This window comes from Balaenoptera ricei, chromosome 10 (assembly GCF_028023285.1).
Source record: "Balaenoptera ricei isolate mBalRic1 chromosome 10, mBalRic1.hap2, whole genome shotgun sequence".
Classification (NCBI taxonomy): Eukaryota; Metazoa; Chordata; class Mammalia; order Artiodactyla; family Balaenopteridae; genus Balaenoptera; species Balaenoptera ricei.
Genome location: NC_082648.1, coordinates 11,372,483 through 11,387,076, shown reverse-complemented (window position 1 = coordinate 11,387,076; position 14,594 = coordinate 11,372,483).

Here is a 14,594-nt window from a genome sequence, read left to right as displayed (position 1 = left end):
AGCAAGGGGAACTCCGTGTCAAAATCTACGTCCCAGGATGACTAAATACCTTATTCTCAACTGCCTTATGATTAGTCTTAACCTTCCCATCCCATTTGAATATTCTGCAAGCTTTTTCTTGGTTCAAAAAGATGGTTAGAACATATTTGGTACCATAAAGCTATTGAAGCTTTCCTTTTGCTCTTGTAAAATGATATTAAAATGAAAATGCCCTCTCTCCTGCTTCCGTTCGTGTACTGCCCACTCTTAACCAGCAGCTTGCGGCTAGTGCTGGTGAGTTTCCTCTCAGTGAGCATTTATTTAATGGCTGAGGAGTAACTTACACGCATTGGAGCCTGGTAACAACCCATCAAATCCCCTAATTTTCTTAACTCATAATTTTTAATCCATGCTCCTGAGCAAGAGTGGTGCTTCTTCAGTTAAAAGAAAAAGAAAAAAATCCAATGAGTATATTTGTGAAGTGTTTATTTGTAGATCAGAATTTTATTTATATTCCATCATAATGAATAGGGTGTTTTGGGTAAACATAATATTTAAAACAATCAATTATTTCAAGGAACTTGCCCGACTTACCCTATCCTATGTCTCCTTTGTCTTCCCCAAACCTAATGTGACCTGACTGATATAAGCAAGACGTGGACAAATAAATCAGAGAGAAAAAAAAATCTAGCCTGCCTTACAGCTTTCTGGATTAAATATAACGAAAACCTTTATTTCTTCTGCTAAAGGGAGATATAAGATATTAGGCAAGACTATTTTAGGAAAGATAATATTGTGTTTTATGTGTTTTTAACCTGAGAGTTCTTTTTAAAATTGTTGTTAATTCCACTTCTCTAAGGAATAGGGAGGAAGCAATCCGTAGACATGTTTTCTAGGTGGGGTGAATGCCTCAGAGGCTTAGGCTGAAGGACTAGAGACTAGAGAACCATTCATTTGGCTGAAAGTAGTTCGTTTCTTCTTCTGGATCTGACAGACTCTGAACACAGCTGGTCCAGTCTTCTCAGGTCTTCAGTTAGGAATGCTGAGAGATTTCATGGGCTAGCAAGGCATGTCCAGCATTGGGCAGGAATTTGAAGCTCCCAGTTCAAAGCTGGAACTGATAACCTGGCAGCTGTTTTCCTGCTTTTCTCAAACAGCAAGAAGCACAGAGAGAACCTATTGTTTCTAGAGGGCTAGGTAAGACAACATGGGCTGTTGCCTCTTTTCTTTCTGGTGTTTCTCTTGGTCACTGTATGCTTACATCCAGGACTTTTTTTGAAGGTGGAAGGATAAAAGAGAAGTGAATGAGAGGATTTATTAGACTGAATGGAAGTGAGGTTAGTTCACAAAGGGAGGAATACCTTTAAGCTGACGTGAAAAAGTCTTTCTTCTTTGTCTTCTTTTCCTTGAGTCTGAATAACTTTGGGGCTCAAGAGAAAGCACAAGAGAGTGGAAGAAAGAATTCTGCCAGTGCCCCACTTTCCTAGGAGGAAAGAGACTGGGGTGGTTCTGTCCAATTCTTCATTTGAAAACATCCTAAAAGTAAAAGTAGGCAAAACAGTTTTCCTCGATCCATTAACTAAAACAGTGCCAGAACCAGATTTTCTATCGACCCTTTTGGAAAAATTGCATACACTGTTCTATTGTTAAAAATGATTTTTTGTTTGTTTCTCAAGCATGACTTTAATAGTTGATCATGACTAACAATCCTAAATTTGTGGCCTTTTTGACACCCTGCTGAAACCTTGTAATTTAGTTTACAAGCCCAGAGCTGTCCTTTTGGCCAACTGTTTTATTTTTGTCACTTGGGTGTTTTCTCGTTCTTTTTTAAAATATCAAATCAATATTTACTCTCAAATGTAGAAATGAAAAAAGAGACATGTTATAATGAGTAGATCTGTAACTTTATTGTGTGAATTAATATTTCTGTTGGGCTTGGTTGTAATTAAGTTACAGTTGGCTTTTGAACTTTGGGATGGCATTAAAGCATGTGGGTTTCACTTCTTTCATTCGGGAGTTATGCTAAAATTAGTAAGCATACGTAGAGTATGCGAAGCTTGTAGGAGACTTTATAACATTCTTTATTAGTTATTCTTCACATCACATCTGTGTGGTGAGTATAAATTACCAGGAAGATAATATCCTCAGACCTGAGATAATAATTTTTAAGTGACAGAGAGTGATGTTCAGAACCAAAGGATAGTCCCAACACTCTATGTGCACATTTACACCCTTTTTAATGAATATATGACCTTGGGCCTCAAAGATATCTCCAGCTTTGGATACAATTTTATATTATATCTTTATAAAAAATTGAGCCTGAAGTCACCATATAGAGATTAACAAAAGAGTTGAAGAAAATATTGCAGAAAGTTTTTGCTGCAAATTTTTACAATTCTCATGAAACAGGATTCCATCAAGTGGGAGGGAAGAAGTGTGGGCTCTCAGTGGTGGAATGAAGAGAGTTCCTTCTTCAACATAAATGAGGAAACAGTCCTTAAACAGAGTAGGGACAGGAGAACACAGAGTGGGAGTGAGCTGGGAGAACATCACTCTCAGTGTCAACCATCTCTTCCTGAATTTTCACCTCTTTCAGATTCTCTTAAAATGAGCACAAGGAAAGAAAGGTCAAGTGGCGAGAATAAATAAAGCCCTAGAAAATATAGAACAAGCTTCCATACATGTCTTTCTGTGCCACATGCATAGGGACAAGTCTTCTGAAAGATGCTCTGAATACCCAACATCTGAATTTTTATTTTAAGCACAAGAAGAACTTTACCATACTCTGGTCCTTGAATGGGGTGGTTCTTTGCATATGTTTAATTTAAGAAAAGAAATACTAAAATGGAAAATTTTCCAAGTAGGGGAGGAAGAGATTAAGTGTTGGAAGTGATCTTGGAATAAAATTTCATGAGAATGGAGGGAGTTTTGCTGTTCAGAAATTAACAATATTTTTAAAGAAAAATTTTACATGTGTAACTAGCAATACATTTTGAAGGACTGATTATTCAAGTACAAAGAAGTTGACAAAACAATCAATTTTTTAAAGATTTTTTTTTCTTTTTTCTTCTGAGCTTAAACTAAATTCAGTGATCTAAAGTGATCTAAAGACCCACTGATTTAGCTGTGTCATTGCAGTTAGTGGAATTTTTGTGTTGTGTGATTCCATTATAATCCATATGTCACCATGAGATAGAGTAAATGCAATTATTAGCATCTATAACATATTAAATGACCACAGAATTAAAGCCCAATGTTGATAAATATTGATCCACTATTGAGTTAATATAAACCATTATGATTTATATAACATAAGCTTTGCCTCCAAAAACTATAGAAATTGGATTAAATAATATAGCTATCTTTTTCTAAGGTGAAAGTATGAAAAACTTGGGATGCAGTCATTAACTGCATTTCTATTTCCACTTAGGCATATAAGATCTGTGTTATTAACTATAGGGCAGCCCATATGAGAATATGAGTGAATTAGTATAATTTATCACTGAGTAGAGTCAACAATTCAAGTCTTTATCTGCCCTTTGGTGGGATTTTGCAAATAACAAACATCCTACGTAACTTGGTTCCATGCTAAGCAGTTTAAACTTTATCCTGTAAGTGATGAGAGACAGTTAAAGAATTTTAAAGCGGGAGGTGTCTTGATCAATGTATATTCCTAAGAGATCCCTCTAATGTAGTGTGCTGGGTGCATGGGAGGGAGTCGAGTCTGGAAGTTGGAAGAACAATTACTAGCCTATTGCAACAGTTCAGGGCTAAGCTATGGAGAGCTTGGAATGAAATCGTGAGGGTAGAGAACCAAAGGATGAGATAGATTCAAGAGATATTTATGAGGGATGAATTAGAGTGAGAGGTGTGAGAGAGGGACAAGTCAGATTCATCTTCAGAATTTTGGCTTGGACAATTGGGTAAATGTTGATATTATCCACAGTAGGGAATATAGTAGTGGAAGCAGATTTGGCAAGAGAAGAAAGAATATGGATAAGTGTAGAAATGTTGAGTGTGCAATGTCTGAAAGACAGCGGTCTCCTAGGCAGCGATCTCCAGTGCATTTGAAAATGTGGCTCTCAAGTCCAGAAGAAAGGTTTGGCCTAGGATACCGATTCAGAAATCGTTGTACAGTTAGTGCTGGAAACCATGGAAGTAGATGAGATCAACAGGAAGTGATTCTGCAAAGGTCATAGTGTTGCTTCAGTGAATTTCCTAATGCAGTATTTTTTCCATAATAAGAATGAAGCTTCAGAAAGCACAGGGAATTTCTCAAGATGAGGCTATTTTTTCTTAACTTTGAAGCGGTGGATGACTATTGCATCAGGCAAAAGAGATAGTTAACATTGTGGCAAGAAGGAACATGGCCCTTTCCTCAACAGTGCTCAATCACTGTGAATTTTTTATTTATTTCTCTTTCTAGTGAAATCTTTGCCAGGATGTTTCTAGCGTGCCTGGTGAAAGTATTGTCCAGTAATGTATTCCTGGAATAACAGTGTGGATTTAGGCTGTTAGGTGGTACTATAAAGCATATGATCTCTGCTCCGTGAAAAGCTGCCACAGATAAGGCTTTTCTGCACTATATTTGCTAACTTTACAAAAGCATAAACCCAGCTCCAACCTAACTCAACTTCTGTAACAGTGGTCAGCCTGGGTAATTCAAAGTCAAAATACTAAGGTCACATTGCAAGGAAAGTTGGACTTGATCAAAATTTCACCGAATTGCGAATAACTTAGGGCAATGTGAATTTTCTGGGAGTTTATGGTAGTTAGAAATTTCTGTAAGTGCTTCTGTGATAAATATTTTAAAATAGTTTAATAGGAAAATCTTCAAATTTAAGATTTTATACTAGGGTAAATGTGCTAAATAAATGTGATGGCTATAATTTGAATATACAAATGTAAGGAGAATAATTATGGATAAAGTTAATATTTCTTCTCCATAGAATGATTGGCCAAAAAAAGAGGAGCAAACTGTTTGCACACAGGATGAATATTAAATCAATAAGCTTGATGAGAGCTACAGAAAAATACAGTAAAGGAGATGCTCATAGGAGATGCTCCTTCTTATATGTTATATAAACAAATATAAATAAAATAATAAAGACCAAGTTTGCAGGGCAGTCGAGAAAGAGGTGCAAGTAAGATTTTGCAAACTCCTAAAACCTTCCTGAGAAAATTGGAAATGAAAGCAGTAAATGTGATAGTGCTCAATGATCAGTAATCCCACTTCTGGGAATACATCCCAAGTAAATATTTCTAAGAGAAAAAAATGTATTTTTTATATCTAGCTGTATCAGTAGCAAATTATTCATCCTATTGAAAAACTGGAAACAAAATTTAAGGAATGGATTAGCAACTTATGACCTTTATCTTGATAAATGTATGACTTCTGTAGATACCTAGAAAATGATATAAAAAGTAGATTTAAATGAAAAACGAATAGAGGTTACATAATCACATATATTACAACTACATAAAAATGAAATATATACATAAATATCTATAAAAATCCAAACAAGTGACATAAACAGCTAGTGTTTTAAAATTAAGGTATAAGCTAAAGAGTTATTTTAATGTAAAAGTAATTAAAAATACTAATACAAAAGAAAAGATTTTTGAATCTTTATTAATAATTTAAAATTTAAGTTCCTTTCAAATTAAATGGGATGGTCCATCATTTTTAAGGGTCAAGATAAGACATACAATTGGATGTCCTGCTTAACCAAATTCTAAGAATCTTGGCGTCAAGGGTAAATGTACTCTCTTTTAAAAACTCACAAAATCTATCGCTCCTCTTGTTTTCCCTTTAGATGTTGACATTATTAGATAGTTAAGTTTTTAGCTCTAACATTTATCATGCCATCAAATACGATTTCAAAGTACAGGAAAACCTCATTAATTTTGACCTTACTAAGTTGAAATTTGTGCTAATTTAGGCAAGATGTGCTTCAGTTCTCTATGTATTAGCATCTAGTTTTATTAGATCTGGCAAACTTTCCTGTGGCCAGATTCTCTGGGAGAGCAGATATTCTGAAGACCACCCCCTTCAGTCTCCCTTACATCTTGTCTGTCTGAAATTACCCTTATAATGTAAGGCTTTGTTATCAAGTAGCACAAAGATATCCCTGGGGGCAGTCCTCTGAACCCCAGAAGTTACACTCCAGATACTTCCAAGAAGCTGTGTTTCGTTTCATCTATATGGTGTGTGTGTGCTCCTCCCAGAATTTGAAAGCCTTCAGATAGAGCACCGTAGCCCCCACCATCCTTACATCTGGCTACTTCATACATTTGGGTTCTCACTTCTTTAACTGTTAAGATTCTTCCATAAAACCATTTTGAAAAATTCCACGTTTTTTTCTTCCGTGATCTCTGGAATAGTATTTCCTATCAGAGGTGCTCATTGTCACATGCATTCTGCTGCTTGGCTTATGTTTATTAACACTCCATGGACACAACCTGGTTTCTTAATGAAACTGTAACTCCTTGAGGGCAGGGACAGGTATTAAAATTGTTTGTGTCTTCTGCAGTGCCTAGTCTAGGTGTTCCATGACTGTTCAATGACTGGCTAGTAGATAACTGAGGGTAAATAAAGATCCTAATATCAGATAGAATGATACTACTCATGTGCTTCAAAGTTTGCAAAGCATATGGATTAGGTCTTGGATCTTTTCAGTCTTCCTGGGCAGGAATAAGAGTGGTGCCAGGGAACAGCATGAACACTCTGGATTCTGAGACAGGAGATAGAAATTAAGATATATAAGTATACCTGCTTATCCAAAGACATTTTAAATTAGTGCTTTCACCTTGACTTTGAGTTTTAAGACTCAAATGTCTAATTACTGGTTGTTAGGAGAGGAAATAGTTGAGGAAGTAGATATCACTGCTGCTCACAATATTTATGGCTCCACTCCTTCTAGATAAGATTATACTTCCTTGCCCCCGAAAAGCTGGGCTTGGCCACAGGCTAGTTCTGACTGATGGGCTGTGAACAGAAATGAGATGCAGCTCTTTTAGGACAAAACATTTAACAGCCAGCTCAAGAAATGCCATCCCTCTCCTTCCTTATGGCTGCTATCTTGGTGGCACACGTTGCACTGGAAGTGACTTAAGATTGAGGCAAGAGGGAATGTTTTGTCAACACATGGAGAACTATGTCATGAAGGGTTGCTTGAATCTGCAGTGGATTTTGAGCGTGCAGCAAGTGATCTTTGGTTGTGTTAAGTCTCTGTGGTTTGGGGGCTCTTCACTGCAGCATAACCTTGACTACCTCGACGAACATAGTTGGGACTAGGGCCTAACACGTTGAAGAGCCTTTAATGACTGATTCAGAAGTGTAGTCCTAAGAGCCAGATTGCCTGTGTTCATATCCAAGCATCACTGCCACTTGTGCAAGTTCCTTGACTTCTTAGTTCCTTGGTTTTCTTATCAGTAATATGGGATAATAATAGCACCAACCTACAGGGTTGTTGTGTGGATGAGCAAGTTAATTAATTAATACAAACACTTAGAACAGTGCCTTAGAACAGTGCTCAGCACGGGTTATTATTAACATTATTACTAGTCAGAAAGTTCCCCAAGATGATGACTAAATTTGGTGTCTTTGGTTTCTTACCACCAAATCTGCTTTTCCTGTATCCTCTATCTTAGTGGCATTGCGACACTTCAGTTAGTCATGCTCAAAAACGTGGAATATTCTTATGCTCTGTCTGCCAGTTGCTATATTCTGGCAATTTAATTTTGGCAACGTAAATAAATAAACACAGTTGTATAATCTCTCAAAAATATATTCCCTCTTCTCTCATTGCCACTGTCGTAATTCATTACCACTGCCTACAGTATAACAATGGCCTCCTAATTTGCCTGCATCCAATATTTGGGAAGCAAAATTATCACAGTAGAAGGAGCATGCAACCTGACCTTTTTGCCACATGACCTGACCTTGAACCCCAGCTCTACCTCTTGCTAGCTGTGAGATTTGGGGAAAGTTACTTAATCTCAATATGTTTTTTTCTTCATCTATATAAGGGTTTACCAATATTTACTTCATAGGATTATTGAGAGATTATATGAGATTGTTAAGGTAGAGCACTCAGTACGTAGTTGGGAATCAATCATTCTTAACTTGATATTTTTCTCCTCCATTGCACCTGGCCCAGATTATTGCCAACATTATTTCCCAAAAGTCTAGGCCAGATCAAATTCCTCTCATAGAGTGTAAAATAAGATGAAGATTCCTTAGTATGGAATTCAATAGGCTCCAGAACCTACCTCGATACTTTTACTATATTCCTCCTTGGACTTTGTGTTACATTGCTTGCTATTACTTGAATGTGTCTCTGAGATTCTGCCTGTGCTTTTCCTTCAGCTCAGAAGGAAATGGTTAGAATGGTCTAACCCCATGGTGACTACAGTTAATGATACTGTATTGTGGATATGAAAGTTGCTAAGAGAATAGATTTTAAAAGTTCTTATCACAAGAAAAAAAATAACTATATATGGTGATAGATATTAACTAGACAATGTGGTGATCCTTTTGTTGCAATATATGCAAATATCAGATCATTATGTTATACACCTGAAACTAGTATAATGTTATATATCAATTATATCTCCATAAAAAAAAGTCTACTCCTTCTAAGTTCAGAACTAGTACCGCATCCTCTGAGGTGCAAGATTTCCTTTATCCCTCTGTATATCAGTTAACTATTGCCATAAAATTGCTGTACCCTAAGCCGCCCCAAAACTCAGTGGCTTAAACCACCAAGCATTGATTGTCACAGATCTGTGGGTTGGCTGAAGATTGTCTGAAGTAGGCTGGGCTCAGTTGTGGTGTCTCAGTTTACTCGGCATGTGTCTTCTTCCCTCCCAGTACAAGCACGTTAGCCTAGATATGCTCTTCTTGTGGCAGTGGCAGAGGTTTGAGAGCTCAAGCAGGAATGTGTAGACTCCCTGAGACCTACATCTGGAACTGACACTCCATCAATTTTGCCTCTTTCTATTGGTTAGAGCAAGTCACATTGCCAAGGTGTAAGCAAGGATGTCCCTGCCATAACGGAAGGGGCACTGCAGAGTTACATGGCGGAGGTTGTGCTTATATGAAGAGATGAAGAATTGGGGCTGCTAAAGCAATCTTCCACATTCTGTTGGAATGAATAGGTCTTACTTCTGAGGTCTTAGCATCTTACTTTTATCTCTATCATAGGGGTCAAATAGATCTGCATTTTATTGTTTCTTTGCTTACATACTGTTCTCCTTTATTTAGACTATTAACTTCTGGAAGGCGGGGATGTGTTTTACTTATTCTAGTTTTTCCAACAATACTTAGCACTCTCCTTCACACATGGTCAGTGTTTGGTTAATGTTTTTTGAATTGGCATTTTAAAATTTGGAGTAAAGTAGCTAACTTAGACAGGTATGTTATCATTTTGTAAAAAGAAACTTGTGAAATGTTTTTGTTCAAAGAAGAATTTCAGAAATGGCTCCTAAATAGAGGCTAAAGCATTTTTCTCTACAGAGTCATTAAATTATACATGAATCAGTGCTCACAGATATCTACCAATGGATAAAAGAAAAAATTTGCAAAGAAGGAAATTTGGAAGGGTTTATGAATGTATTGGGTTGGCCAAAAAATTTGTTTGGATTTTTCCGTAAGCTGTTATGGAGAAACCTGAATGAACTTTTTGGCCAACCCAATATTAGTAAACATGGATGAAGGGGAAGAGATATTTGTAAGATGTGGGAGAATATACATTATAAAGTTTTAAAAAAGGACTTTATTTTTACAGGTTAAGAATAATAAGTACACCATATAGTTGTGGCTTGCTAAATATCGTCATCAAAAAAGCATTTATTAGTATTCACTGATGATCAGCTGTTACACTGGAAACTGTAAAAATGATGATTCTCTAACTCTATCATTCCTTCAGCATTTATTAGCTAGAATATTTGTGAAGAAGAACTTTTCTTCCCTCCACCCACCACCATTCTCTTTGGAGTCTTTTTTTATTCAATGTGTCATAATCAATATGGACTAATGGAGTCTTTTTTTATTCAATGTGTCATAATCAATAATGATCATTTTCTTTTTTTATGCTAAAATAGTCCCAAATTTGGTCAATTGGAGACCCTTTAAGCTGGATTCTATGTCCTTTGGACATGTCCTCTTTAGTTTTAGAGCATATCCTGCTTTCAAACCAAACAAGATTCTCTGGGCTCACCTTTCATTTTCCCTGACTCAGCCTGAAATCAGCCATTTTGCCAAGGATCCCTGGTTACTTTGAGTGGAGAATGGTATTTAGAAGCCAGGATCTGGGTGCTAGGTGTACTTAATTGTTACTGGAGTGTCACTGCTTGCTTTTAGTCCTTTTTAGTGGACAGAGCCTATATACATATATATAATTTTTTATTTCTGTTCATAATTACTGCACTAATACCACTACCAACAATAAACACTAGATGTGAAGTTTAAGATTTCTTTTTAATACTCTTTGTCCTTAAGTTATTAGGAAACAGGAACATGGGATCATAGTCTCAAATTATCACCCAACATATTACTTAGTAATTACAAAGAGGAAAATATACCTTTATAATTGAGAGATCTGTTAGATACCCCCTAAATCAATGATTAAATTTGGCATCATCAACAATGGGGCACACTGGCATCATGTATCTCCTAATACATGCATTGGAGAAGTTCACAATATCACCTTGCCAAAAATGTTTATCCTTAATCTATTCGTGGGCACAAAAGTCAGACAATTCCAGATTGTGAAATATTTTGCAAGATAACTGGCCCAGATTCTTCAAAAATGTCAATGTCATGAAAGACAAAATAAGGTGGAGGGACTATTCTAAATTAAGGGAGACTAAAGAGATAAGATAACCAAACCTGATAAAGGACATTTACAGGACAACTGCAAATGAATATTGATTTAAGTATAATTATGATATGCATATATTGGAGAATATGAGGGTAGATAGGAAGTGTGCGTATATGTGGTACATTAGTTTTTGTTTTTGAAAAAGAGGCAAACCCTTATCTTCCATAGTAGGATGTCAATAGATAATGAATAAATTTAAAAAATTAAGAAGTAGCAGTGTAAGTGTGTCATTTTGAGCTGGGAGGGCTAGTGCCAACAGCTTCAATTAAATGAGCTAAAAGTGGTGGCCTTTAGTGAGTGGGAAATGGTGGTGGGAGGTCAGGGGACTGCTGTTGAGCTATTTTGAGTATCTTAAACTCTTTGCTTATATAACTTTGAGAAAACTAAAATCTGAATTTAAAAAAAAAATAAACCTCAATTTTAAAACAAAATGAAGAAAATGAGTGGATGTTATGAAGAAATACAGAGGAGAGAGAAGTTGGAGCCAGGCTGTGAAGGAGCCCACCTGTCAGGGGAGAGTTTGAACTAAATCCCATTAGTGGGAGCCTGTTGAGAAGTGCAAGCAGGGTCATCCTAACGCAGCTCTTACAGCGGCAGAGAAAATCCTTCTTTAAATACTTACTCATCTTTTAGGTCCTCTTAGAAGTCATTCATTTATTTACTCATTCAGGCACTGCCCTGGGTGTTGGGAATGTGGCCATGAACAAAATGGACCGGGCCCTGCCCTCGTGGAGCGTATGCTCCATCCCTCTCAGGCTAATTATGCGGATTTGGGACATGTGAGGAATAACCACCCTTTGCCTCAGGTTGGCGCCTCAGAATTCTCTCAAAGCGCTGGGGGGTGTGTGTGTGTGTGTGTGTGTGCACACACAACCCCTAATGAAATCATCTTAATTCACACGATTTCACATTAATTTCACATTTATTTTGTGGGACCATTGACTCCACACATGATCGTCTCACACCCCTGTGACTCCGTGTTCTCTCAACAGCCTGCCCAGGTCTCCCTGTGGCCTCTCCCTTCCCTCAACTCCGGCAGGAGATCCCTAAGCTGCTTTGTCATTATTTCCTTTAACTGGGCTCCACATAAGGTTTCTTGGTGGCGAATGGGAAGGGTGCAGGGCGTTGGGAGCAGAGGGGCCAGAAGAAGTGGGCAGAAGTCACTCTCAGTGAAAGCTCCTCTGCGTGATAAAAGGACTCTCTGAAGGGGCATGAAGAAGAGGTGGTATCTGCCTGGAGGCTGAGGACAGCGCCGGTTCCAGGAGTAAAGATCCACGTGGAAGGAGGCAGATGCTAAAGTGGAAAAAGAGTATTGGGGGCACTGGCACATGGCTCACAAAGAAAAACGTTAAAAAGTTTCAGAGAAGAGCGTGAAGTGACAAGAGAGAAGGGAACTAGTGAGAGGAGAATTACAGAATTTATCTCCATTTTGTTTTATCATTCGCATCATTATCTGACTGCCTCTGGTAATAAGATGTTTCAAAATGCCTTCAGATAGAGACAGTCTCTCATCCACATTGTAGTAAAAGAAATTGGGGCACATTTCTCAAGAAGCTTGAACAATCTGGTACTGAAACATCAGAAGAGTGCATCTTCTTTTCACCATAATGGTGAGACTAGAGATGGGTTTTTTCCCCCCAGTGCTTAGATGGAAAAAAGAAAAGAAAAAGAAAAAGAAGACCTTTCCAGGTGGAAAAAAAGCAAGATTCTAAAGGATTTGTTAAAAAAAAAAAACCAAAACAGCTGGGTCAGATACAGTGTTGTCATATCTTCGCTATGTTGGAGGAGGGGAAAAAACAATTAATAAGGCAGTGCCAACTCTAACTGTGCTTAATAGGGGGTTATTTCCACTCGGGGTGTGTTCTCGCAGGAGCTGAGTGCCGCTAGAAATCACACCATGTGGATTCTTCCCTTTCTCTGTTACAGAGAACTCTTACTATCTCATCACATCTCCTGCTTTCTAGATTCAATCTTCTTTCTGAAAGTCTTATTTATTCCTCCCTTTTTTCTCTCCTCCCTTCTGCCCCCATTGTATAATTTGGAAAAGAAAAGGGCCCATTTGGGGAAGTATTAAAGAAATGTTCCCTTGAGTACACAGTGCAAATGTCTAGAAGTGTATTGTTCACAGTGTACACAACAGGCGCAAAAAACTGCAGTGGATAATGAAGACTTTTTTTCATTGTTGGCGGACTTCACACAAGGGGATGAAGGTTGTTTATCCCTTTGAAAAAAGACTGTTCGAGTTGAATAATTAATATCATTATGATAAGAACAAAATAGAGATTCTTTTAAAAGAGTAATGATGGTAGGATCTTAGTATGCTTGTGAGAGTGATTAAAATTGAATGCTCTGCCCGTGTTTCCTGTACACTCCAGGAATAGTAAGCAAAAGAAAGATGGATTGGATTCAGCAGAAGGCATTAACATGCATGTTGTCAACTAAGCCTTTACGAATTATTTTTTCAGAGATGATAAACATTCGAATATTTTCTCTGGAAACCAGGAAGCCTGTTTTACTTGAGGTAACGGGCGGGGACAGACCCACTTTGAAGCTAATGCAGCTTCAGACTCCCAGCCACTCACCTGGGGCCCTTTCTAAGACTGTGGGAGAGGCCCTAATAATGTGTCCAAATGTTTTAGTAGAATTTGCAAAAGTAGCATATTTTAATTGCAAACAACTTAAGATTGCCGTCTCTTTCCACTCCAACTTTCTCTGATTTTCCTTCACGCTGGGTGTCCTTGGACTGGCGGTGAGCATCTTTGAGATGAAGCTAAGAGGAGGTTGAGTAGGGAAGAATTTAATTTGGGTTTAGTGAGATGTATTTGTGCAGCTTGCCGTCGGTTTCCTGTGAAGTTATTGCCAGCTGTCCCAAGGAAAACTTCCAGGAAAACTCCACCTGCGCCTTGCACCTACTCACCCAGTCTCCTGACATAAAAGTGTCACAGAACATGTGCTCCATGGGTCATCCCCTTGTGCTAGTTGGAAAAAAAAGCCGCCCCCCACCTCACCTGAAGTCGTTGACCACTTTTGCATTTTGTCGCAGCTTTTTTTCCTTTTAGATTTTCTCCCCAATAGATTATGTGACAGCTTAGAATTTTCTTTAAAGAATCAAAGTGCAATGTTTCCCATTAGAAAGCTGCTCAAGCTTTGTAACATGTGTACATCAATATTAAGGCTCTAAAATTTTTCACAGGCTGGGAAGGGAAACCCGAACATAGAGATGTAGAAAAGTTTATTCAAAAGAGTTGATAAAACTTGATTGTGCCACTTAACCTGCACTTTGGAAAGACATTTTGGGACATTTTAACAAAACAAATGAGAAATTACAGACTGCTGTTTGGGACATATTTGAAGAGTTCCTTCTTTTATTATCTATATTTATTTATTAAAGAACCAAGAGAAAACTTAGATAATAATTAATGTAATATGAAACAAAAAAGATAAAGATTAGCCCTGACATCAATAGAAATCAGTCTGACGTTGGGAAGCAAATTGCAACATTTTTTTTTCAAATTATACCAGAACTATAATTCTCTAAGAAGAAAAGAGAAATTTTGAATAGAAGTAATGAATAGGCTCCTGGATTGTTTGATAATCCAGTTAATGAAGAGGAGTGAGTCATATGTACACATTGGGAAATGATTTAAATTTTTGGTAAGTTTGAGACAAAATACTGACATTGATGAAGATAATGTAAAACTTTATAATACATTGCAAACTGGTTAATGA